Source organism: Prionailurus bengalensis, chromosome A1 (genome assembly GCF_016509475.1).
Source record: "Prionailurus bengalensis isolate Pbe53 chromosome A1, Fcat_Pben_1.1_paternal_pri, whole genome shotgun sequence".
Classification (NCBI taxonomy): Eukaryota; Metazoa; Chordata; class Mammalia; order Carnivora; family Felidae; genus Prionailurus; species Prionailurus bengalensis.
In genome coordinates this window covers 90,399,234-90,424,554 of record NC_057343.1, presented here as the reverse complement: position 1 = coordinate 90,424,554, position 25,321 = coordinate 90,399,234, and the positions used below count along the sequence as shown (strand labels likewise).

Genomic DNA, 25,321 nt, shown 5'->3' with positions numbered 1-25,321 from the left:
TTATCCAATACATTTAGTGAGCATCACATTATAAGTATTTTGTTTGCAAGTGACAGAAGCCCAACTCTTTGAGCAGAAAATGCATTGATTGGACATGTACCTGAGATAGGTCACAGGCTAAAAGGAGAAACTACTGAAACTGGGACCTTGGCGCCCAGCACCAAGATTCTATGTCACCAAGACAATCTCTGTTCATCACTGTGTCATCTCTCCATATGGTGGGGAAGATGCACTGACTGACACCAATTCATACTGTCCTAGCTTAGCATCCCAATGGAGCCAGAATTCTGTTCCTGTGTCCACAAATCAATCCCAGATTGGTCCTGCGTTGGTCACATGCCTGGACCTGAGGGGCAAGGTTCTCCTAATAGAGGAAGAAAGTGGGAAAGCCTGCAGGTTGGAAAGACTCAAAAGCAACCCCAGTTGGTGGCATGGAGGCAGCATGAGTTAGACTCACCTGAGCAGCTCAGAGCCTGGCAGGGGAGATAACAGCATTATCTGTTAAGTGCCCTTATAGAGGCAAAGATGGAGGGGGGTCTGAGGAGAATGACTAGCTCTACCAAGAAGGCCTTCGCAGAGGGATGAGATAGAATCTGCTCCCATTCTCTGGCTGTCCCCAACTCTCCCTCTCAATACACTCTCAATACATCTAGTTCACATGGGGCTGACCAGGGTTAGAGATGGGGCTTAGGCTAGGTCAGTGAGAGCCTGCCCTGGGATTTTTGCTGGAATGATTAGGAAAGAGGTACTCTGTCCAAGTGGAGAAACTGGTAGAATCTGGTAGAAGCAGATGCTAGTGGCCATCTTCCCTACCTGGTCACAAATCCTATGTGAGGACCCTGGTGTGGAGGTGCAGAGTGGAGGTGGGGGAGTGAGATCAATTCTTGGTGACATCTTATGATGCCCGATCTTTTCAGTTACATGACACCTGAATCCATAAATGACCTCTTTCTGCATAAAGAAAGTCTTTATGCAGACGTCTTTCTACTTGGGTTGGGGTTTTACGACTTGCAGCAGGAGGTCCTGCCTAATACATGGGTCTCTTTGATCTGGAACTGGAAAGGTGAGGCATTTGGTGGGTTTCTCTTCAGAAAGAACAGGACGTGGGCACCTAGGTGGCTCAGTGAGATAAGCATCCAACTCTTGGTTTTGGCTCAGGTCATGATCTCATGGTTGGTGGGTTCAAGCCCCACATCGGGCTCTGCTCTGACATTGTGTTGCCTGCTTGGGATTCTTTCTCTCCCTCTCTCTGCCCCTCCCCTCTCAAAATAAATAAATAAACTTAAAAAAAAAACCCAGGAGGTTCTCAGGCAGGGGACCACCACTGGTACTCTCTCTGTGATAGTCTCCTGAGATGGCATCAAATAAGCCCATCTTCCCTGTATGTACATGCAGCTCCTGCCTTGCTTACGTCTTCCCTATTTGAATCTGGACTGGGCATGTGACTGCTTTAACCAATAGAATAGAGAGAGTGATATTCCTTAGAAGGCCTGCCAGCTTCCCCTTCCTCCCTCGTGGAGCCCTGGGTTGCCAAGTAGGACATCCAGGATAACCTGCTAGAGGGAGAGGCCACAGAAAAGCAGAAGGATGAGACATTACACAGAGATAAGAGGTCTCACTGGGGGTGGGGGGGGGGGAGTGCTCTAAGGGGGCAGACTGCCAATCCCTAGCCACCATCCCAGGTGCAGGCATGAGAGACCCCCAGTGAGACCAGTAGAGCTGTCTAGCCAGGCACCGGAATCATGAGATTTCATAAATCAGTTGTTTCATGCACTAAGGTTTTTGTTATGAACTCCCCTCCTCCATCCCCACTGTGCCAATTGTAAAAAGTAGCTCCCTCTGGAAAGATCAGTTACAAAAATGGCACCTCACTGTCCAGGCTAGAGCACAGGTTTCCAGGGCACAGCACTCAAGGTGGGGGCAGAGACCCAGATAGATGTCAGCTCCTCAGCCAGGCTGCACAATTCCAGTACTCTGTGGTCTGGGGCTGGGAGACGTGGAGGGATGGGCAAGTGTAGGTCTGCACTTGTTTTATCAATCCCTTACCCCTGCTGGGCTTTGCTGTTGCCCTGCCTTGCCTGTCCAGTGTCCTCTGGCACTTGAAGATGGGGCTGTCACTTGAATTCTTGGAAGAAGACAGGTAAGGACAATCCCACGGCGGTGCTGGAGAGGCAAGTATGGAACTCAAACAGCTTTTGCCCTTCCATCTTTTCCTGGCTCTTCCAGTTCTCCTCTGCCCCAGCAGCAAGCTGCCACCCATTTCCCATGCCCTGTAGCCCAAGACAGCCTTCAGTGTGGTGATGTCTCACTTTGTTGCTATTGTTAATTCCTGGAATCAATTTCACACGTTTCTTGGGGGTTGATTTTTCAAGAAGGAGCCAGTGGCCCATCTTAGTTTGCCATGTAGGTCTCTCACATCACGCCCCTGAGCATGCCTCTCTAATGGATTTGTTTGTTGGGTGTCTCTCTTTTCCCTAGACTTTGAGCTTACTCAGGGCAGGGTGGGGTGTTTCATCTCTACATCCTGGCTCCAACACAGGGGCTCCAACCGCCAGTTAACCGAGGTGCACTGATGCAAGCATCATCAGTTAGCCCAGTCCTTTTCCTGCTCATCTTCAATCATCACCTGAACAGAATATCTTGATTTTTGAAGGCAGCCTCGGACAGTTACTCCGGCTGGGATCCTACCACCAGAACTGTTCCTTAACTTGCTGGACTGAACGACCATTAATGGGCCGAAACGGGCCGTTAATTTTTTTTCTGCATATGTGAGGCAAGAGGAATCGTGAGACTGTTCACGATTTAATGTCTCGTCTTTAATCAGATCAAGGCACTGGCTAAAGTCAAAAGTCTGAGAGCCGGTCCATGTCTTCACGTGATTGACAGGAGAACGAAGGGGAAAGAGATCGAGGAAAACGAGGGAAGAGAGGAGACAAAAGTGAACAGCCTGAGACACACACAAAAAAAGGGGGCGTGGGGAGGGGAGATGGAAAAACGGAGGACCGTTAAGGAGAGGAGAGAGTAGGGACCGAGCAGGAAAGGAGCGGAACAGAGCGGGAAGAGGAGCGGGAGGGCTGGCCTAGGAGCGCGCCGGACAGGCGCACCGCTGTCCAGCGCGGGGGGTGAGAAGGCGGGGCTTGGGAAGCTACGAGAGGGGAGCGACCCACCCCGTCGGACACCGAATGGTCGCGCCCGGCGGCGGCGGCCAATGGGCGGCCGGGATGTTGGAGCGGCGGCGGCGGTCGGGGTGCTCGCTGGCTGGGGGACGGCGGCCGCCGCCATGATGCTTGTTTGCTTTCAATGAAAACGAGGGGGGCGCGAAGGAGGAGGCGGCGGCGTCGGTGGCGGCGGCGTCGGCGGCGCGGAGGCGAAGGCGGCAGTGGGCGCAGCGAGGAGGGCGAGGCCGGGGGCCGAGAGGGCGGGAGGGCATAGTGGCGGCCCGTCGGGGCGCCTGAGGCGGGCGGCTGACGCGGTGGCGCTCGGAGGGGGAACAAAGAGCGGCGGCTGAGGCGGCGGAGGAGCGGCGGCGGCGGCGGCGCTGCAGCAGCGGGCGGGACTGGTATGGTGGTTCCACAGGTCAGACCCCGCTGCACTCACAGGGAGGAGGAGGCGGCGGCAGCGGCGGAGGAAGGCGGCGCACCCCGAGAGGTGAGGGAGACGGACCCGAGGCCCGGCCGGGCTCTGCTGCCCGCACTGGCCGCGCACGGCCCCCGCTCGGTCGTGCCCCCGAGACCGAAGCGCGCGGGGTCTTAGCGCGGGCAACTTGAGTTTTGTGGGTAGCGAGCCCGTAGCTTGGCCGAGCTGGCGGCTGTTTAGGGGGGAAAGCCTTTCTCCGATCGGGCTGGGTCCCAGGCCGCGCCCCCGCGCCCAGCCCGGGGGCGGGGGGCGTTGATTGACGGCGGGGACTGGGGGGCTCAGGGCGCGGGGGAGCGGCGCCCGGGCCCTGGGACCCCGACTCTGGTCATCCCGAGGAGGCGGGTGGGTGTTGGGGACTCTTGGCCAGGATGGGTGGCAACTTTGGCGGAGTGGCTGTGTGGGATTGTGCGCCGTGGAGTGTGGAACTTCGCAGTTACCGCAACGCGGGAAACCAACTGTTGACCCTCTACCCCAAAAGTATTTAAAATTCAGTTTAACGCAGATTTGGGGGGAGGGGGTAGGTGTGACAATGACCTGGTTGAAGAGGCACTTAGCACCAGATTTGAAGATTTATAGTATTGCTCAGAGCTCGGAGATAGCCCTAATTAATTACTTGAAGCCGTTTTCTCCAGTAACCCCCGAACCTCATTCTCCTTTTTATGTTTAAGCACCAGTCGTTATTGTCTTTGTAAACTTTTTGACTCTTTTTCCTTTCTCATCTTCTCCGGAGAGTCTGCTAACACCTGTAACCTTTTCTTTAACTGTTACTGCAGATGACAACATTGTGAATAGTCATCTTGCTTGATCTTCTTGGAATTACTGTGTTAAGCTGACGTTGTTTAAATAATCTGCTTGAATTTGAGTTCCTGCACTTACCATTTTCTAGGTGGATTGTATTGTTAGTGCGGAATTTCTTGCATTCTTGTGTCTGGAAATTTAGTTTTGGAGAGGAAAAGAGGGAATATGAACAAGTGGCAAATAAAATGGCATCTAATAGCACTTTGTGTTTTTCACAATCACTGGGGTTTACCGTTTCAAAACAGTGTTGTTGGCTCTAAGAGTTGATATGGTCATTGATCAAGAGGTTTTGAAGACTTTTGTAATTGCTGTCAGAGCGGTTATGACAGTCTTCAGAATGGGATGACTTTTAGAGTTAAAATTGCTTAATATTTTTAGACCAGTGATCTGGCCCAGTCACCTTGCTTTAAACAAAATATTTGTAAAGCTACATGTGGAAACTGAGACCTAAAGAGGTTAAAGTGATTTGCCCAAGGTACTTTTAAAGGGAAAGGACCAGGTTTTGTGTGAGTGTGAAAGCACATCAAAGAGTGATGTAATTGGTGGGGAGGGCAGAAGGTGTTTTAATGAGTAGAAGTTATTTGGGATAGATGTGTCTGTTCAGTTCTCAGGTGAACAAGATACTTAATGAAGTAGTGAAAACAAGGATGGGCTAGAAGACAGACATTTTCAGGAAGATTCACTCTCTGAAAGTTGATTTTTGCATAGTTTCAGAAGTGTCTTGATCAGTGGGATGTAGATGAAGAAGCCCTTATGAATGCCTGTTTTGGTTGTAGGTGTATTCAGGTTTCTTAAACCTTGGTAAATCAAAACTACAATTATTGGAAAATTTCAGACTATTTTCTCTTGACTAGAAATGAAGTTGGTTATAGAACTTGGTCCTGACTGCAAATCAAGGTATTGTAGGAATTTGCCTACTGTACTGGTTTATAAATATGAATTTTGGTCCATGCTCAGGCATGCCACTGTACTTGTGTTAACCTTCTTATATTCTTTGAAGCATAAACCTTTTTTTTTTTTTAAGTTTATTTATTTATTTATTTATTTATTTTGAGAAAGAATCCCAAGCACCGCTCCGCACTGCCAGTGCAGGACCTGATATGGGGCTCGAACTCACTAACCGTGAGATCATGACCTGAGCTGAAACCAAGAGTTGGATGCTTAACCAGCTGAACCACGCAGGTGCCCTGCAGCATAAACCTTTTTCATATCGTAGTGCACTGGAAAGGGATAATATATGTAAGGCATACTGGAATAAATGGTCAACATTACAGCCGTAGCCTTTGGTCCATGAGGGGTGAGGGACCACTAACTTTCCTATATGCTTGCTCATTGGGAAGCTATGCTTTTAAAATGCTTATCATTTTGGAAAAGTCCAAATAGGTTCAGTAAGGATATATATTTTAATGCAGAAAAGACTTAGATTTGTGGGCCTGCAGCACTTATTTGCGTTTTTCTTGTTGTGAATGGAATTCAGTGCTATGTAGAAAAAGGTTCCGATTTCAGTTTTCAAATCCTCAGCTTCCACTTTTGGCTTATTTTTTTTTTTGCTTTCACCTTGCCTGCTACTCACTTTCCAAAGGTAGCCAGTTTACAACAAGTGTGATTAAGGAAACACCATGTGAAATTAAGATATACTTGATAAATTAAACTGTAAACTTCCTGTACACAGAGCCTGGCGTGTTAAAGTACAATGGAATGCACCATATTTTGGTTTTTGAACAAGTAATGAAAAGGAGTAGGTTGTTTGTATCCAGAATGAGGACCCATGTGTAGGCTGCCTTAACCTTACCCTTCTCTGGCCTTACCTCTCCGTCATCAGTTTATATTTTCTGAATAACTTCAGTTGGATGTCAAGGAATAAAACATGCTGGACACGGTATTGGACCCTGAGAGTTCAAAAATGAATACTACCTAGTTTTTGTCATGGAGTCTCTAGTTATCATAGGCGCATGAAGTGCTATGAGAGAATAGAAGAAAGAATAAATTCGCAGAAGGCGTGGGGCCAGTTTACAGAAAATAACAGCAGAATAGGTGTTTGTCAAACTGGGGAGAGGGGTCATTTCAAACAGAAGGGAACGGTGGGTGCACTCAGGTGCCAAAAGTTGGGCTAAGACCCAATGGTGAGGTGTTAATGGAACAGGAAGAGTGGCCTGCAAAGGTGTGTCCAGCCTAGATTTTGAAGGACCATGCTTGCTCAACTAAAAATGAGGTTTATATCTTTATCCTGTAGCAAAGGAAGGAACCAAAATATTTTTAGTATGGGAGCAAGGTGATTTATAGACCACTTTGGCATCAGTGTGGAGGATTGAGTGGAGGCCCTATATATAAAAAAAGTCACATTTTAGGTACTGTGGAGTTAATGACTCTGAATCTTTTTAACTTGGATATAGTGTCTGTTGTGTTCTGTAGTTCCTTTTATAGTGGACTTGAGGGTTTGCCCAATTGCTTTACAATGCTGGGTAATTTAAAATCAAAATGTCAGGATGTTTTGGAAGAAGTTAAAAGCAGTCAAAACAATGAAACCCATAAAATGGTACACTTGAAAATTCAGGCACTGAGAACTTGTTTTTTGAGTTCTGCTTAGGCAGACTGTAGAGCTTAAGCTGGAAAAAACAACTCTCTGCTCACCAGAAGTGGGAGGCACCAACTTTTAAAGATTGCAACTCTCCTAATAGTCTATTGGGACATAGGCCATATGTATGTGAAACTTGTAGGAGGGCAGAGTTTTCTCTCCAGTAATTTACTGCAATTGGAGCATTGAAATTAAAGTCTCTGAGCTCATGATACAGCTAGCTGTTAATTTACGTAGCCTATTCTGCTGTGTAGCAACATACAGGTTCCCAAAAGCTACCATGGTATGCAAGATTGTGCAGTAAAAACTACAGGCCTTGTGGGGGAAAATGAGATTGGAGTCCAACACTCAAAAACGTAGTGACTTATTTTGAAAAAGGAACCTGATGAAAATGGTAGCAAAGTTTTACACATGTGAAATGGCTAAGGAGTATCTAAATATTCCAGTAAATGTGGCACTTTACATTGAGAAAGACCTCATTTGCTTGTGGAAATGGGCATCAAAATGTTTGCTGTTTGTTACTTTGAAGTGGTAGCAGACAGGTTATCTGAAATCAAATGGAATGTTTAGTAACACCAGATGTGGGTGGGTGGGTGTGTCTTGTATCACACACATGGAGAACTGTCTGGAGAGTGGGTGTTTAAGATGTGTGTGTTTTGTGTATTTCTGCTCAGCTCAGTTTGGCTGGGTGCAGTTTTCTACCTTCCTTTAGTGCGGTAGATGCAGATGAGAAATGGCATGCAAATGAGAATTTTGCGTTACGCTTAAATTCCCTAATATATCAATCACACTGGAACAAACTCACATTTCAGAACAAGCAATAAAGCAGAACTAATTATACTTGAATACAGCATTTTAAAATAGTACTGAAACGCGGTTCAAAAAATACCCAAACACCCATATGTTAGGCACCATGTATAGACTTGCTATCCTTATGGGACTTATGGTCTTTTGTCCCAAGTGGGGTTTATAGTGGGGTGTAAAGACAAATGGACCAATAAAACTCTCACAGGTTATACAGTAATAAGGAGTATACAAAGCAAGTGCTAAGAAAGGAACAACTAATTCTGCTTGGGAAACTTGATAGAGTCATCTCCGAGGTCTTTGAGCTGAGTTTTGAAGGGTGAATAGGCACTTGCCAGACTGAGTAGGACTTTTCATGGAGAAGGAATGATATTTGCAAAGTCAAGTTACATACGACTTTGGCTGTGAAACATAGGACGCAAGGATGGGAGGGATAGGAGGAGTGGCCAGAAACAGTTTGTGAATAGTCTAAGGCTTTTTCTTAAAGTGTTGGGACTTCTGTCTATATATCCTGGGGATCCACTGAGAGGTTGAGTGGATAGTAGTGGGGCAATTGTGTGTGACACACTTTTTTCAGGAGACAGTAAAAATATGGACAGTGGATGAAAGGGGTCAGAGTTCATTTAAGTCCTTGTGAGAGGCTAAGGATATCAGCATAGGAGCTGGGCAAGAATAGGATAAATTTGAAAGATACCAGAATTAGAGACAGACAAGCAATGAGTTATAAAAATAGGGAATTGAGTACCACTCAGAAGGTTTTTAGCTTGGGTAACTTGGTATGATTTAACTTGGGGGAAGTAGAGGAAGAAGAGCAGATTTGGGCAAAGGAAGTGGAATAGGTTGCTTTTGCATCTGACTTTCATATGCCCATTGGGTATTTAGGTGCACTATGTCTTAATAGGTATCTGGACCAGAGAATGGTTGGGAATTTTAAAGACTGGGTTAGTATATAGTTAGTATTGGAAGTTAGGAGATCACTCAGGAAGAGTGTATGAACAAATGCTTTTTACCTTTTTTTAGGGAGGTAGAGTCCCATTTGAGAATCGGTTGAGAATTATGGCTCCTGCTGAAGAGAATAAAAATATGCATATGCTTAAGTGTGAAACTTACTTAATGAAGCACAGGATAATATAGGACAGGAAGAAGAGGTGACCAAGGGAACCCTTAGGAACAGCCAAAATTACATTTTGGACACAACGGCAATAAAATGGTTAAAGAGGTAGGAGAATAAGAGAGTACAATTACAGATGCCAAGAAAGGTAGGAGTGCCGAGCAAGAGGGAGTTTTCAGTGACGAGTGATGGCCAGGTTTAGGGTAGAATGAGCTCTGAGAATAGTTTAATAGGATTTGGCGGTTAGGTGAATATAAGCAGAGCAAATTTTTCTGGGACCAGGGAGGTGGAAGTCAGACTGTAGGTTAGGCTGGGGACAAATGGGAGGTTAAGATGGAAAAATGTTATAGACTGCTGTTTGGAAAAGTTTAGAGTGGGAAAGAAGGAAAGGGGGTAATATAAAGAAGAGGACAGGGTTGACTGAAGGTAAACACCTATATTTGTTGCCTACCTTATGTTTTCCTTAAGCCCAAAACTTAGGAAATTTCTATATATATTTATATTTCAGACTTTTCCCTGATATATTAGCTGAAATGATGAACTTTTAATTGGATCACATAAAGCTTTTTCTTTGTGGAATTTTATGTGATTTAAAAAGCAAAGGAAAAATTTCCTCATTGGAGGTGGACCTGATGTGAAATCATAATATTAGAACTTTCAGTCTTCAGTTACTGAAAGCCTAAAATTTACTCTTCATATTCCCTTTTGCTAGATTTGTATTTGTCCTGTGCTCAGCAGTCTGCAGTTGAGTTAAATGTTTGATGTACTTTTAAATGTAGAATAGTAGCAAAGAAGGCATAGTCATTTTCTTTCAAAGTTATTTGCTACACATATATACCTTACAAAGTAAGCATATGGAGATCTAACAAAACAAAAATTAGACAGTGATCTTTGTATCTAAAAGGAGTATTACAGGTGATTCTCTGGATACATCTAGCTGTCCCATATAGATTTTTTTTTAACAGGCAGATTTTGAGTGGGGGTGGTGTGGCAAGATAGATGAAAAAGGATATTAGAGGAGTCCTTGCTAATTAAGACCAAACAGAAACGAAGATTTATTCAAGTTAAGTGAAGAATATTTCTTGCATTCAGCTTTTTGGGGGGCAATTTTTTTTTCTTCCGTAAGATTGTGTATGGTTGTATGCAAACACCACAGCATCATAAAGCAGTATCTGATGAAGCTAACTGCCATGTTTTGTGGACTGAAAGCTTCTTTTGTATATTTTCATCTAAAATTGTTGAAAACGAAAATTGTACTTTATTTGGGACATCTAAAGAATTATCATTTGGTTTCTAATTTTAGGGAGACTAGAGATATTCAGACTTAGGGATTTGCAGTCAAAGAAAGAAGGAGCTTTGTTGAATGCTAATGATGTGGTACGCATTGTGCTTTACATGTGTTATTTTATTTAATCCTCATACCAAAATTGTGAGGTAGATATCATTTTATAAATGAGGAAGCTTTAGCCTTAAAGATGAATGTAAACATATCTTTCTTGATATCGGTCTGTTTGACTCTAGTTTGTGTGTTTTTGTTTTTGTTTTTGTTTTTGAGAGTGCAAGTGAACAGGGGAGGGGCAGAGGGAGAGAAAGAGAGAGAATATCTTTTTTTTAAATTTTCTTTTTAACATTTATTTTTGAGACAGAGAGAGACAGAGCATGAACGGGGGAGGGTCAGAGAGAGATGGAAACACAGAATCTGAGGCAGGCTCCGGGCTCTGAGCTGTCAGCACACAGCCTGATGCGGGGCTTGAACTCATGGACCGCGAGATCATGACCTGAGTCAAAGTTGGATGCCTAACTGAACCACCCAGGCGCCCCCAAGAGAGAGAATATCTTAAGCAGGCCTGATGTGGGGCTGTGTCTCAGGACCATGACATTGGTCTCAACCTGAGTTGAGATCAAGAGTCAGATGCTCAACTGGCTGAGCCACCCAGGCGCCCCTCTAGTTTGTATTAATTTCACTGTACATCCCCCACTTCCGTCCTAACACACTCTCATGGTGCTGTGGCTTAGAATGGACCTTTGATATACATTTGATGATATAGGGAGACCCAATCGCTGCCCCAAATTTATAACCATTTACATTGGTGGCTGATCGTGTTGATAGAATGAAACTACCTGGCAGATTCTTAATTAATATTTGTGATCCTCTTAGGTTATGGATCAAAAACTTCATGAGAGTCCACATAAGAATACTATTCATGCTGGCCAAAAATCCAGTTTTAAAGCATTTCATTGTTTTAGGAAAAGGCAGTCACTTATGTGGTCAGAAAGCAATGCATAATGGAACTCCATTTCAACAGAGTTGCTTAAGATTTCTTTCCAAATCTTCTGAAACATCACTAGGTAGCTTCAGAGCAATATTGTAGTGTTATTATTGATGATTTGTAAGGTCAGCATTTCATGAATAATTTTCTTGTAGGGGAAAAAAGGACTAGTGGGTTAAAACATGGCCAGGATATTAAAACCTCCTAAGTGATTGGATATATGAATTAGAATAAATGTTGAATGCCTCAAAGGCCAAAATCACCACTAGTTGGTGGTAGCTAGACTATCATGAGTTATTGTAAGAGAGCAGCAAATAGATTATGGAAAATCTGACAAAAGATAAGAAGGAAATGAAGAGATTTCTGTTGGCATCCATCATTTGGTGCTGAAGCTGTAAATGAGATGGTTGTTTACAGCTTATCTCATGCTAAGGAGCAGATTTAGGATTGGTGGCCCCCCTTACCTTGCTGTTTTGATGTTGGTGAGGTTTTGACTTACTTACCCTGCTTATTAGTGGGCACTTACTTAGCTTTTGCTGATTAGATGGCAAATCTTACTTGTCTTAGTATGTTGTACTTTAACTTCAAATATAGAAAATAAAAATCTAACCTAACCTGTACTTGCTGTATTTTCATAGTTGTGTTTTGAGTTAATTTATTGGATTGACTGAAATTGCTAGTATTTCAACCATTTTTAAAAATATATTTACTTATTTTTTTTAAGTAAGAGAGCGCAAGTGGGATAGGGGCAGAGAGGGGGGGACAGAGGATCTGATGTGGGCTCTGCGCCAACAGCAACAAGCCTGATCTGGGGCTCAAACTCATAAACAACTCACAAACCACAAGATCATGACCTGAGCTGAATTCGGATGCCCAACCAACTGAGCTGTGCCCCCTGAACCATTTTTGACCTTTCAAATTGGTAGTTTCCTATGGTTGTTGCACAGGAAACTTCTCTCTCTGCTTCTCTGACTATATTTTATACTCACTCGTGTGTGATTGGGCCCATGCACACAGTTAGAATTGCGTTGTGACAGGAGTCTGGTAACAGGCTGTTGCAGGCTGTCTGTTACGGGCTGGGCACTGCGGATGCAGATGGGTATGCCGATCTTTTCCTGTTAGAGCTTGGTTTTGACTGCTACATCTGCTGTTCAGCTCTATGTTTTGGAGGAATATTTTACCATAATTTAAAAATCGCTCCATTTTCACCAAGGTCTTTTACTGATTGGAAATTTTAAACCAATTTGGACTGGAACTTATTTTTGTACTACTTGAAAAAGGATTTAAGGAAATTGTGAGATTTTAGGAGGAGGGGGAGGTGGCTACAGAAACCTTAAGTTCTTAAAAATATTACTAAGATGTTATTTGTCTTTTTCGTTCTTAATCTCTTAATGAGTGTACAGTGGAGTTTTCCAGAAGCTAAAAAAAATGATGTGTGGGATCTGATCAGATTGACTTCGGAGCAGATATGCGAATCCAGCTGTCTTCTAGTATGTCAGACATTAAAGAGACTTGCAAAAATGCAAGACAGTGTCATTCTTCTCACAAAATTTTACTTTGTTTTCAAAAATAGTTCCTTTTCATAAAAATGTTTTAACATGGGATGGTTGTATATTTAACAAGTTAATACATATTAAAATTTTCTTAGTTCTAATTTCTAGGATGACAAATGTTGATAGGTATAACCTACATAAATGAAAGCTCTTTGGGGGTATTTGTGAGTTTTTAAAAGTATGTAAGCATTCTGAGGTGATAGTGTTTGAGATCTGCTGTCTTAGAGTATTAGGCAGAGGTTGGGAGTAGAGAAGGCAGGTGGGGAGTAGCTTGGAAAGATGATACATCTGTGAAGGAAACTGGAGGGCTGATGGTCTCAACCACACAATATTTGAGGAATGAACATGAGATCTTGGCTTTATCAGTGACAGAATTCTAGAGTTGTGTGAAGGGCTAGATTGTCCTAGGTTCAACCCCTCCCCCTGCCCCCCAGCTCTACTACTTAACAAGCATGTATGACCTTGGCAAATGATTTAAACCCTTGTGTCTTCGTCTAAAATACAATGTGGTATTATCTAACTCATGGGCTGCTTTGAGAATTGAATTGAGAGTAATAAAAGTAAATGACTGCATAGTGGTTAGATAGAGCACAGACTTGTGGATCAGACTTGGGTTAAAATCATAGTTGTGCCACTGGTATCTCTGTGACCTCGGGCAAGTTACTCATTCTCTGGACGTTCCCTTCTGTTTGTAAGGAGAATAGTAGTATTTACTTCCAGGAGTCCTGAAGGGTTAAATGAGACCATGTATGTGAAGGGCCTGATAGGCCTGTCACGAGGTGAGTGCTCAGATAACATTGGCTGTTACTGCCAAGTGCAGAGTGTGGCAGATGGGCAGTGCAACACAGTTTTGCCGTTACCCCCATCTGTTTGAGGTTTGCTCTTAATCTGCTAGGGCATGTCACTAAGATTATGTTTATACAATTTAATCTTTAAGTTTGTCCCCTTGATTCTTGTCCTAGAACCAGTACTCTCGGTTTTTGGTCCTTTCTGTCTGGTTTTTCTAGATTTTGCTTTGAAGGTTAGAAGTATAGATGTTAGTTTTTCTTATTGCTGGTAAAATGGGCCCTGCTTCTGTTAGCACACTTGTCTCTTACAAATGTTTGCTCTCTTTTTTTTTTTTTTTAAACTATCACAGCTTCTCTCCTTGAATTCTTATAATTATTCACCAAGCACTTACTATTTGCCAGGCTCTGAAGAGAAAAAATATTAAAAATAGAAGTGCAAGGAGCTATATTAGAGTAGGTGAGTGAGACATAAAAGAAAAAGTCAGGTGTGGTTAAAGATACTCTTATAGAAAAAATCTTCAAGGTTCGGAAAAGCTCAAAGCAGGGAATGATAAGCTCTGTGTTTGGGAGGGATAGGGAAGGAAGGACCTGTTTGAAGTTGGATATCTGATTTGGCATTTGAAGATGACCAGAGTTCCTTAAGGTATCTGGAGGAGAGGGAGAGATGGCATTTCAGGCAGGAGCGATAGCATATGGTAAAGCACAGAGGTTTGTGAGAGGTAAGTGGGAATTGGATATGACTGGAGAGGCACACAGGGGCCTGTTTTGTAGATGAGCCTGGGTTTCCTCTGTTTAATTCAACTCATATTTGAGCCTCCTTTGTGTCAGGTGCACTGTCAGTCCGTGGGTGCAAAGATGAAGGAGATGTGGTTTTAGGACCATGAGTTAAGTACTTGTGTTTTTAGGAGGTCACTTTGGATAGTGTCTAAGGCTGCATTCAAGTTGGGGTGCAGCAGAAGAACGTGGGTCTGAGACTGTTGCATTAGCTCGTATCTCAGGGAAGAGCCTGGGAGGTTGAGACAGATTGGGTGAGACGAAGATTTAGGAGGTCAAGTGGACTAGAACTAGGGAACTGGATATGAAGGCTGGGATTGGATAGGAAGGAGTTAAGGATAATACTCCTATTTCTGGCTTGGAAAGCTAGTGTGGGGATCATAGAGGAAGGGCAGGTTGGAAGACCAAGATGACAATTTCACTTTTTAGTAAGACCTTTTTGGTGCCTTGTTTTTTTCTATTATCTCTCCTATGCAATTCAGAAACCTGTTTTGAGAGATAATCATGAAATGTAAGATACCTGCTGTATCTTTGGCTGTTTATAACAGTAGCCTTGAACTCAACAGATCTCACAGTTTGGATTTAAGTTTTGCGTTTTAGATAAGAGTAGTCTTCTTGCAAAGGTTTTTTTATGCTTGGCTTGCCACAGGGCACTAGTGATAGACAGGGTGATAGTTTTGCCACTAAGGACAGCTCCTGAATGAGGCTTATCATCTGTGTAAACTTTTAATTGGCCCATCAATCGTGCTGGAAATCTGGATAGAAAAAGAAGACAAATGTGATGACATTGAGAGTCAGGATGATTGGGGTTTAAAGTGAGATGGAGCTGTGCCTTAACTGACTTGAAGTTCTAAAAAAAGACTTAAGAATGTAGTCCGCGGGAAGTAGCTGATTTCAGTTACAGAGAGTCACATGTTTCTCATGTGTAGAATTCAACTAATACACCTGGAAGAAACAGAAGGTAAGGTACAGGGTGTGCTAGGCGTGCCATAATTACTATCGATTTAAAATTCCAGAGTGTTTTCATATTTTAAAAAAGCATCGAATTATTGTGTTTATGTGACATTTTACATGTCTTATTACATGTCTTGGTAGGAACAGAAAACAGGTTAAATTAGTATTTATTGTTATGCAGATTTTTAATGTACCTGTGAATAAATTGGATTGTATTCAAAGAGGGAGTAATTTTTTTTCTTTTTCTTTTCCTTTTTCTTTCTTTCTTTCTTTCTTTTTTTTTTTTTTTTTGGTGGCATTCTTACAGTGGCTTGGTGTTTTTGTAATGGTAATAGAAGATAGTGGAGCATATTTGAAGGATGGCAGTTACATCCAAAAAAAAAGTATTGGATAAAATCTGGAAAGGGAATATTTTGAATTCTAAACTAAGAAGTTTGAATTTGTTTTCTAAGGACTAGAAAGTTTAGGTGGGGGGCAGTGATGGGAGAGAGGATGCCATAGAATCCCAGTTTTAAAGCTGATATAGGACCAGAAATCATTCCAGAAGACTTCCCAGTTTTTTACAAAGAATGGTTCTTTTTCCTGAATTCTGCAGTGTAATTAGGACTCAGCTTTAGAAGTTGAGAGTGTTATGTAGGTTAATAATAATTAATAATTTGAGAGTGTTATGGAGGTTAGTTGTAATCTATAAGGCATAAATACCAATTATGAGAGTTTATTATAATAGTTGAAAAAAGGCAAAGTCCTAAATTAGAGTGATGACTTGTAAAAATAAGAAAGGGTTGTAGTGTGATTATATGATTGTGAAATTGTTGCTCCCCAAGCAGATAAAGTGCCATGACCATGTATTTATTTATTGTTTATTCCTGGCACCTGACAGAGTACTTGACACAGAGAAGGTGATTAGTAAGCATTTGGTGAATGAGTGATTCTGTAAAGAAAGCTCCTTAAGGAAGCATGGTTCAGATGTACTGAGTTGCTTTGGGATTTTTCTTCTGTGAAAACCTGATTCTGGGTCATGAATGAAAGAATGTTTAGACCAGTTCATTAGTGGAATGTTCTAGTAGTGCTTCCACCAGACTCCGGGAGATGCAAACTGTTTGGGTGTTCGGTGTGACAGATGGTGGAGAAAGTGTTTGGTGCGCAGAGGAGGGAGTAGTAAACATGTGCTTTTATTGGAAGGGCTTACAGAGGCTCCAACATGTGACTTGGGTTTGCTTGGAGGGCGAGTAGAAGTCTAGCGTGAAGGTTGTCTTTGGTGAAGGGGTTAGCACATACTAAAATACTACCCCTTAGAAGTAGGTTTGCTGTAATCAATTTAGGACTTTATAGGGTGGCATGAGTGTAAGTGGATGAAGAGGAATGAGAAAATAGTTCGCTAAGTCTAGATAATAAAGGAATTTGAAATTTGAAATTTAGGTAGGTAGATCGGTGGAAAAGGCCATCTTTGGTTTTTAAGCAGGGGAGCAACATGAGCAGGCATCTATCTGGAAGGTAGATGTGGATAGAGGAGATTGTTAGTACTTGAAGGTGAGAAATGAGGAGGGTGTAAATTAGCTTCAGTAACAGTGAAAATGGAGAAGACAGGTTTAGAAATTATAAAGAGTTAAAAATCAGTCTGATTTAGTGAAAGATTGGATTAGAAGAAATAAATTGGCACCAAGGTTAGTGTCACTAGTTTTTCAAATACAGTTGTCTCTTAACACGGGTTTGAACTGCACAGGTCCATTTATGTGTCAATTTTTTGTAGTACAGTTCTGTAACTACTTTCTCTGCCATATGATTTTCTTTTCTCTAGCTTTATTGTAAGAATACAGTGTATAATATATAACATACAAAATATGTATTAATCAGACGTTCATGTTATCAGTAAGGCTTGAGGTCGGCAGTGGGCTATTAGTAAAGGTTTTGGGGAGTCAGAAGTTACACATGGGTTTTCAGCTGTGTTGTTCAGGTGTCAACTGTACACCCTAACTTGTAGCTCTGACAGGGGTCTGATAAGTCAATCAAAAGGGTCTTTCTGCGCATGAGTTTCTTTCTGCTTCCCTGCCTCCCTTTCCTCTGCCCCAGTCCTTTTCTCCTTCATGTTTGAGAAAGAATACACAAAGAATGGATATGAAAATGTAAAAAGGAAAAAAGAGATGTTAAATTTAGCATTTTTTGTCAGTTGAGGATGGCTGTAATTCAACTTCATTTTCCTTGAAAAAGATCTGGCCAATATAATTAAAATAAATTCTTCAACTTCAAAGTGCCTCTTAACATTTTTGTACGTGGCCAAAATAACATGATTTCATAATTATTCATTAATATTAAAATTTTTTCATGTTTATTTATTTAGCGAGAGAGAGCATGAGCAGAGGAGGGGCAGAGAGAGAGAGAGAGAGAGGGAGGGAGGGAGAGAGAATCAATCCCAAGAATCTGTCAGCACAGAGCCAGACACGGGGCTCCATCTCACAAACTGCAAGATCATGACCTGAGCTGAAATCAAGAGCTCAACCAACTGAGCCACCCAGGCGTCCCTTATTCATTCATATTTTAAATATGAACTAGGTATTAAATGTTTCCCCAGCTGCCCACAAAATGTCCTTTATTGCTGATTTGTGGGTCTTGTATAGGGACCATTTATTACCTCTGATTATGTATCCCTTAATTCTCTTCAAATCTAAAATAGTTCTGGCACCAGCTTGTTGAAGCAGACCAGTTATCCTGCAGAAGCTCCTGCATTCTCACTTTGTCTGATTGCTTCTTTGGTGTTATCTGGCCAGTTCCTCTAGTTCTTCATTAAGGTGAACATTGTTGATGTGCACTTGGGGTTCTGTCATATCAAGAGACTCAGTCAGTGTCTGGTTCTCCCCCCCCCCCCCGTTAGTGTCATGAAGATTGAAGAAGGTAACCTTTTATTCCTCCCTTGAACATTTTCTACCTTGTGATCCAAAAACAATTTGGATGATGGTGTTACCTTAGCATTACACCAGTGCCAGTGATTCATCTAATGGTTTTAACACAACTTAGAATCCTTGCCTAAAAAAGGAGTTATAAAATGATATTGCCTTTTTTTTTTTTTATTCGTTCATTTGTTAGCTGTCATTCTTTTGTAAAGTGGGGCTGTTCTTCAACTGGAACTGTTTGGTTAACTCAAATGCGGTACTTGCTGAAAAGTTAAACACCTAAATCTTTCTCTTTGGTGACCAATTTTCTTAGTTTGAAAGCTGCCTGCAATGGTGTCTGTCTAACTTGCACCTTTGGCACTCCCTTTCCTCCTCCTCCCCCTTGCTTTCTTCTTGCCTTGATTACTGCAGTAGTTTCCTCTGCTGCTAATCCACCTTTTACAGCACTGCCAGCTGTTTTCTGTAGCACAGGTACTTATATTATCTACACATCTTTGTTGATTCAGTGTATTTCATTCCTTTATACTTATGATTCTTTTTGCTCAAGTTGTCCACAGTTTTGGCCAATGAGGACCCCTTCTAACTGGCTCCTGTGTCCTGTTGACTTAGGTTTTTGGCACTAAAGGATGTCTCAGGCTTTATACATTTTATACATTTCCTGCCCCAGACTTGTAATCATCCATTTTACAAAGAACTTTGTTTTCTTGGTATTAGAGATCAAAACTGAGGATTAGAGGTGCTGTTATTCCAGACATAGCATAGCTTCTGAAGCACTCCAGTGCATTGTTAGAAACAAATTTAAAATCCTTAGTTTATACTGGTATTCTCAAGTCAGTTTTGGTGTTGGTGTTTTCACTTGATTTATAAATGCTTTCTTACCCTGAAAATCTTGGTTCTTAACATCATTGACATAAGTCATTCTATGCTTAATCCTAAAATACAAAGTAAATAATTCAATGTAATGCCAATACTTACCATCATTCTTCCCACAGCTGCATGATTTCCCCTAGTGTGGCTGTAGAGTGACTCATTTAATTGAACATTCTTGTTAATGGCCACTTAAGTTGTGTGCACTTTTTGTCATAATGCTATAATGAGTAATTTAGAAAAGTACATGGGTTGTATGTTTTGTTAGTAATTGCTTGAAAATGTCCTTTTGTTTGTCTTCACACCTGACCAAGTCTTTGAGTACAGAAGGTTTTTTAGTTAAGGTAAAATTTATATAAAGTAAAATGTATAGGCCTTAAATGTACAGTTTGAATTTTGATACATAATATATACCAATATAAACCACACCTCATTTAAGATATTGGGTATTTTCATCATTTCCCATTAGGGCAGCCATTGTTACCACTGCAAATTCATGTAAATGGAATCTCTTTTGGGTCTTTTTCATTCAGTGTAATGTTTGAGATTCATCTGTATATGTGTGTTATGTATCAATAGTTTATTCCTTTTTTATTGCTGAGTAGTATTTATCCTTTGATTATCCTTTCATTGTTGAGGACATTTCAGTTTTCAGGTTTTGGCACTTATGAATAAAAGTATTATGCAAGTTTATATAAATGTATTTTTTTGGAAATGCAGTTTTTTTTCTCTTTGGTAAATACCAAAGCGTAGGTTTATTGAGTTATGGCATTACTCAATTACTCTCTTAGATATTATGTTAATCATCTTTTTTCTTTTGTTTTTCCATAAAAACGTGTATTTAATTTTCACCTGTCTTTGCCTCTTGTTTTAGTAGGAATTATGTTTATGTAGTCTGTGACTTTCCTTTTTTGCCTTGATTTTGTTCTAGAGATTCTAATATTCAAATATTTTTTCCTCTACACTCTTAGATCTACACTCTTTTTATCTCACTTTTTGTTGTTGCACAGTTGACTTCTTTATTTGTAGTTTTTGTTTATGTAGTTTTTTAAGCACAAGAAACAATTTTTTTGTGGAATATTTTTCGATTTCTGTAGTATTTCTTTTTTCTTTTGTATGATTTTGTATAATCATTGTGCTACGTGTATTATGCTTAATTTGTGTTTGACATTGACCACTCTGTTGACTTGCATTTTATACAGATACGGTGTGGGTGGGTACTTAAGCACTTCTGTTGGCTTCCACTAGGACTGATTGTGAAGGTTAAGTACAGATGAGGGAGAGGCAGGCTGTGGCACACCTATTGGCTGTGGGTAGTTATGGTTAGTGGATTTCAGGCCCCAGTTGGTGGGGTTTTTTTTGTTGTTGTTGTTTTAAAAATTTTTTTTTTTCAACGTTTATTTATTTTTGGGACAGAGAGAGACAGAGCATGAACAGGGGAGGGGCAGAGAGAGAGGGAGACACAGAATTGGAAACAGGCTCCAGGCTCTGAGCCATCAGCCCAGAGCCCGACGCGGGGCTCGAACCCACGGACCGCGAGATCGTGACCTGGCTGAAGTCGGACGCTTAACCGACTGCACCGCCCAGGCTCCCCATTGGTGGTTTTTTATAATTACATTTTCCTTCCATGGGAACATTCAGATACCTGATTGTCCCTGGTTTTGATTGGTAGAAGTTTGGTTCCTAACAGGAAAAAGACCAGAGGTTCCTACCCCTTTCTTTATGTTCCTGTTTCTAGCAGCTGTTTCTTTCCACTCCTAGCCAGAGGATGGTTAAAATAGATTTAATATAAGGCCTTTGATTAGGGAACTATGAATCTTTTTAGGGCTATGGGGGTGGGGTATAACTTTTTGCAAGTTATCTTTGTATCTGCATTCTAGTCTGTTTCCTATTTAGGTGTTCTTCTTTTATTTTAGATTCTGATAAATCCCTCGTAACCCCTCCCTGTGATTCCTGCCCTAGGCCCCTCACTGCAACATATTCATACACACACACACACACACACACACACACACACAGACCATTTCTGGAAATGTTAGGTAAAGAATCTGTAGGTTCCTAATTTTTTTTCCTCATTTAGATAGCTGTTTTTCTAAGTTTATGGTATGCAGTTAGGCCACTCTTAGTTTAAACACTCCAGGATAACCTTATTAGTTGTGTTATGGTTTGTAACTCTGCTTTGCAACGCTAACTTTCCCACTGTGATTATAGTTCTGTATTTTGAGGCCATTTCTTAAAATGTTTAATTATGAAAGCCTGTCTTTCTATGTTGGTAAATTATGTCCTGTGTTTCTTTAAGGCAAATAATTATTCTAAGATAATGAAAAACTGTTTCTCAGATCCAGAGTGGGCGTGGGTTTTATGTTGCCAGGGTCAGTAGTGATGTCTGGTATTGGGTTGGAGGGATAGGGGATTGACTAGTCAGGTGCTGCATAGCTGCTTACCCTGGCCTAGCTGTTTCTAATTCTTTTGTAATCCTTGACAGTTTTTAAGTCTGTTTTGGAAACCTTTTAGTCTTTTTAGATAAAAATAAGGTATGCCACTGCAGATTATTTAGAGGAGAGATCTGCTTGTTGATTTCAAAGTCTTGGGAAAGATCCTAAATTGTGTGCATTCTTATATCCTTTTCCCTACCAATGCTATGCTTTGCCAGAGTCAAAAAAAAAAAAAAAATGGGGAGGTGTTCAGTGGGCAGATGTGCTTGTCTTGCTGCTTCTGGAGTTTGTCCAATTTGCTTTTTTTTTTTTTTAAATTTGACTATAGTTGACACCTGATATTAGTTTCAGGTGTACAGTATAGTGGTTGGCCAACTTCTCTGCTGTCATACACCTCCCCCCACCCCCACTTCCGAATCCTCAGTCTCAGGGATTTGGAAATAAAGATGATCTCCTCACTGCTTTCACATTTAATGAGCTGTCTCTTAAATTTTAAGACAACCCATCCCACATTATGAAAAATCAAGAAAGGGAGTGGTTGGCTACCTATGCAGAAATTATGACCCTCTAATGGAATGACCCCAAGTGCAGGGCCTAGTTTTCAGATTTCTTATTAGTTCAGTGGCACTTCTGTCCATTCTCCGAAGTGGAATCAAACTCTGGACCTTGATTCAAACTAAGCTCACATGTAGTTGGCAAATCAGACTTCTGAACTTTCACTAAGGAGTCAAATGATTAATAATAGGACCAAGATACTAAACTCAGCTGGAGAGAGCCAATTTCTTACCATTGTTAAATTCTATTTGGAAAAGCCAATGAAGATCAGATGGTTGGTTTCCAAATTTTTTTAAATGTCTTATTTATTTTTGAGAGAGAGAGAGAGAGAGAGAGAGAGAGAGAGCATGAGCATGGGAGGGGCGGAGAGAGACACACATGCAGACACAGAGAGAGGGAGACACAGAATCTGAAGCAGGCTCCATCCAGGCTCTGAGCTGTCACACAGAGCCCAGTGTGGGGCTTGAACTCATGAACCTCGAGATCATGACCTGAGCTGAAGTTGGATGCTCAGTCAACTGAGCCACCCAGGTGCCCCCAGATGGTTGTTTTCTAAGTAGAGTCTGATCAAAATCATGGCATTTGGGTGATCTTAAGCACTGTTAACCATCAAGCTTTGGTAGCCTTACACAACGTTTTATATTTTCTAGGTTATTACTAGGATATTCATATCATTCAGAAAAGGCACTTGCTTTGCCAGATTGTCTTCTAGAATAGGAACAGTTTTCTGACTGTATAGCTCTCTGTTAGGTATTTTGTAACAGTCTAAAAACTTCAGACCTTGTATTTCTCTTTTCCAGAAGTTAACATGTAAGACAACAGTTTCATCAATAATATTTAAGAAAACAAAAAATAGATGTGCTGTTTCTTGTGCAGATGATTAGTCTCATCATTTATATTTTTTAAAGCAGCTTTTTAAGGATTATTTACTTCTATGTTTTGACTGCCCAAAGCTCATTTCTGTTTCAAAAATAGCTCTACTTCCCATCAGTTAGGAAGGCAGCGTAGTATAATGAAAGTTGTTTTGACTTTTTTCCAGTCTTTTTTTATTGTGGCAAATGTACATAAAATTTATCATCTTAAAACCATTTTTAAATTTTTTTTTTTCAACGTTTATTTATTTTTGGGACAGAGAGAGTCAGAGCATGAACGGGGGAGGGGCAGAGAGAGAGGGAGACACAGAATCGGAAACAGGCTCCAGGCTCTGAGCCATCAGCCCAGAGCCCGACGCGGGGCTCGAACTCACGGACCGCGAGATCGTGACCTGGCTGAAGTCGGACGCCTAACCGACTGCGCCACCCAGGCGCCCCTTAAAACCATTTTTAAATGTAGCATTCAGTAGTATTGAATACATTCATAATGTTGTACAACAGTTACCCCCCATCCATCTCCGTAATTCTCGTAAACTGAAACTCTGCACCCATTCAGTAACTTCCCTTCCCCAGCCCCTGGCAGCTGCCATTCTACTTTCTGTCTCTGTGGGTTTGACTACTTTAGTACCTCATGTAAATGAAATAATGTTTGTCTTTTTGTGATTGTCTTATTTCACTTAGAAAGTAGCTTTAACTTTTTAATCAGATGCAATCAAAGCCTGACTCTGCTACTTCCCAGCCTTATAATGCTGGTTAAATTTCTTAAACGTTTTTGGGCTTCAGGTTTCTGCTGGTAAAATGGAGTTAATTCTGACTGTAGGAAGAACTAGCAAAAGACTAAATTTAGTAAGATGAGAGGAAAACCAAGAGAAAAGATATCCTGGAAGCCAACTGAGTGAGTCTGTCTAAGAGGGAGTGATCATCTACATCAAATACTGATCGTAGGACAAGCAAAAGTAGGTCTAAGAAACGAGCATTGATTATAACAATGTTGGGCCACTGGTTTTCTTCCTGGCAGTTTTTGGTGGAATGTTAAAAGCACATACTGATTTGAATGATTTTAACTGGGAAAAAGGGAGGAGGAGACAGCATATGTAACTTCCAAGGATAATTTGTGTGTGTGTGTGTGTGTGTGTGTGAAGAGAATGAGAAGGATAATTTGTGTGTGTGTGTGTGTGTGTGAAGAGAATGAGAAAAAAAGTGTAACTGGAGGGGGAAATGGGGTCAGGACTTTTAAATAAAGGAGATAATACCATATATATGTATACTGAAGATAAAGATCTAGTATAGAGGGAGAAAGTGATGTAGGAGAGAATTGCCAAGTAATGTCCTTGAACAGGCAAGATGATGGGGATGAGATTGAGTGTTCAGAGGGGCAATTTGTCCTACTAAATGAGAGTGTAGATGGGTGGGGGTGGGAGTTCATAGAAAGGCCTCGTTTGGTTGTTTTCTGTTTCAATGAGAAAATGGAAGTAAGAAAGGGAGGATGGAGGGTAAATGTTAGAAGTTTGAAGAGAAAGTCATGTAGAAGGGACTAGGAGAATTTAAAGTATAATTTCTTGGCGGTATAAATAGTCCATTTGAGGTAAGTGGTTGCTGAGTGATTTCCTTTAAGTTCACATGGTGTAGTAGGTTTTTCTCTGGCTATATTTAGCTGGGTATGTATCCATAGTAGGTGGAGAGTTGGCTTAAGTGGCTTTGGGCTCATCCAAACAAATAAGGTGAAGTAAGACTCAGGCACGGAGTTTGGGGGATATGCAAGGGTGTGAGACTTCGTTTCACGTAAATATGTCAGAATGTATGGATAACAGATAAGGATTAAGGAAATAACCACAAATGAAATGAAGAGTAATCTTTCAGTATCAACTTACATTTAGTTTTTCAAATTCTCAAAAATTTTTATGCTTGGTTTGTTCAAATTGGACCCAAACAAGGTGTGGGTATTGCATTTCATTGCTGTGCCCTGTAAGTTGTATAATCCGTGTCATTTTGGTCTCCTCTTTTTCATGTCCTTTATTTTTGAAGAAATTGGATCTTTCTCATGTAGAACTTTCCATATTCTGTATCTGGTTGGCTGTATTTTTGTTGAGTTGTTTACAATTTTTTAAAAAATTTTAATTGTGGTTAAATATAACAATTTGCTGCCTTCACCATTTTTAAGTATACAGTTCAGAAGTGTTCAGTGTGTTCACGTTGTTATGTCTTGTGTTATTTTTTTTAATGTTTAGTTATTTTTGAGAGAGTGCATGCGCACAAGTGGGGAAGGGGAAGAGAGAGAGGGAGACCCAGAATCTGAAGCAGGCTCCAGGCTCTGAGCTGTCAGTGCAGAGCCCAACGTGGGGCTCGAACTCATGAACCACCAGATCATGACCTGAGCCACCCAGGCACCCCGAATGTATTATTTTTAACATATTCCTCTATCCTCTTCATTTTGTGTCAAC

At 41.3% G+C, this 25,321-nt stretch overlaps 1 protein-coding gene across 2 annotated transcripts in view; it reads left to right on the top strand.

The window, feature by feature from the left end:
- The first annotated feature begins 3,283 nt into the window (after positions 1-3,283).
- CNOT6 (CCR4-NOT transcription complex subunit 6) overlaps positions 3,284-25,321 on the top strand; it is a 76,409-nt gene continuing 54,371 nt past the window's right edge. The window contains exon 1 of one of the 2 annotated variants that reach the window (XM_043585226.1): positions 3,284-3,648. The gene's annotated coding sequence lies outside the window, so the exon portion shown is untranslated. The remainder of the gene's footprint in view (positions 3,649-25,321) is intronic. The other variant, XM_043585218.1, reaches the window with a different exon arrangement.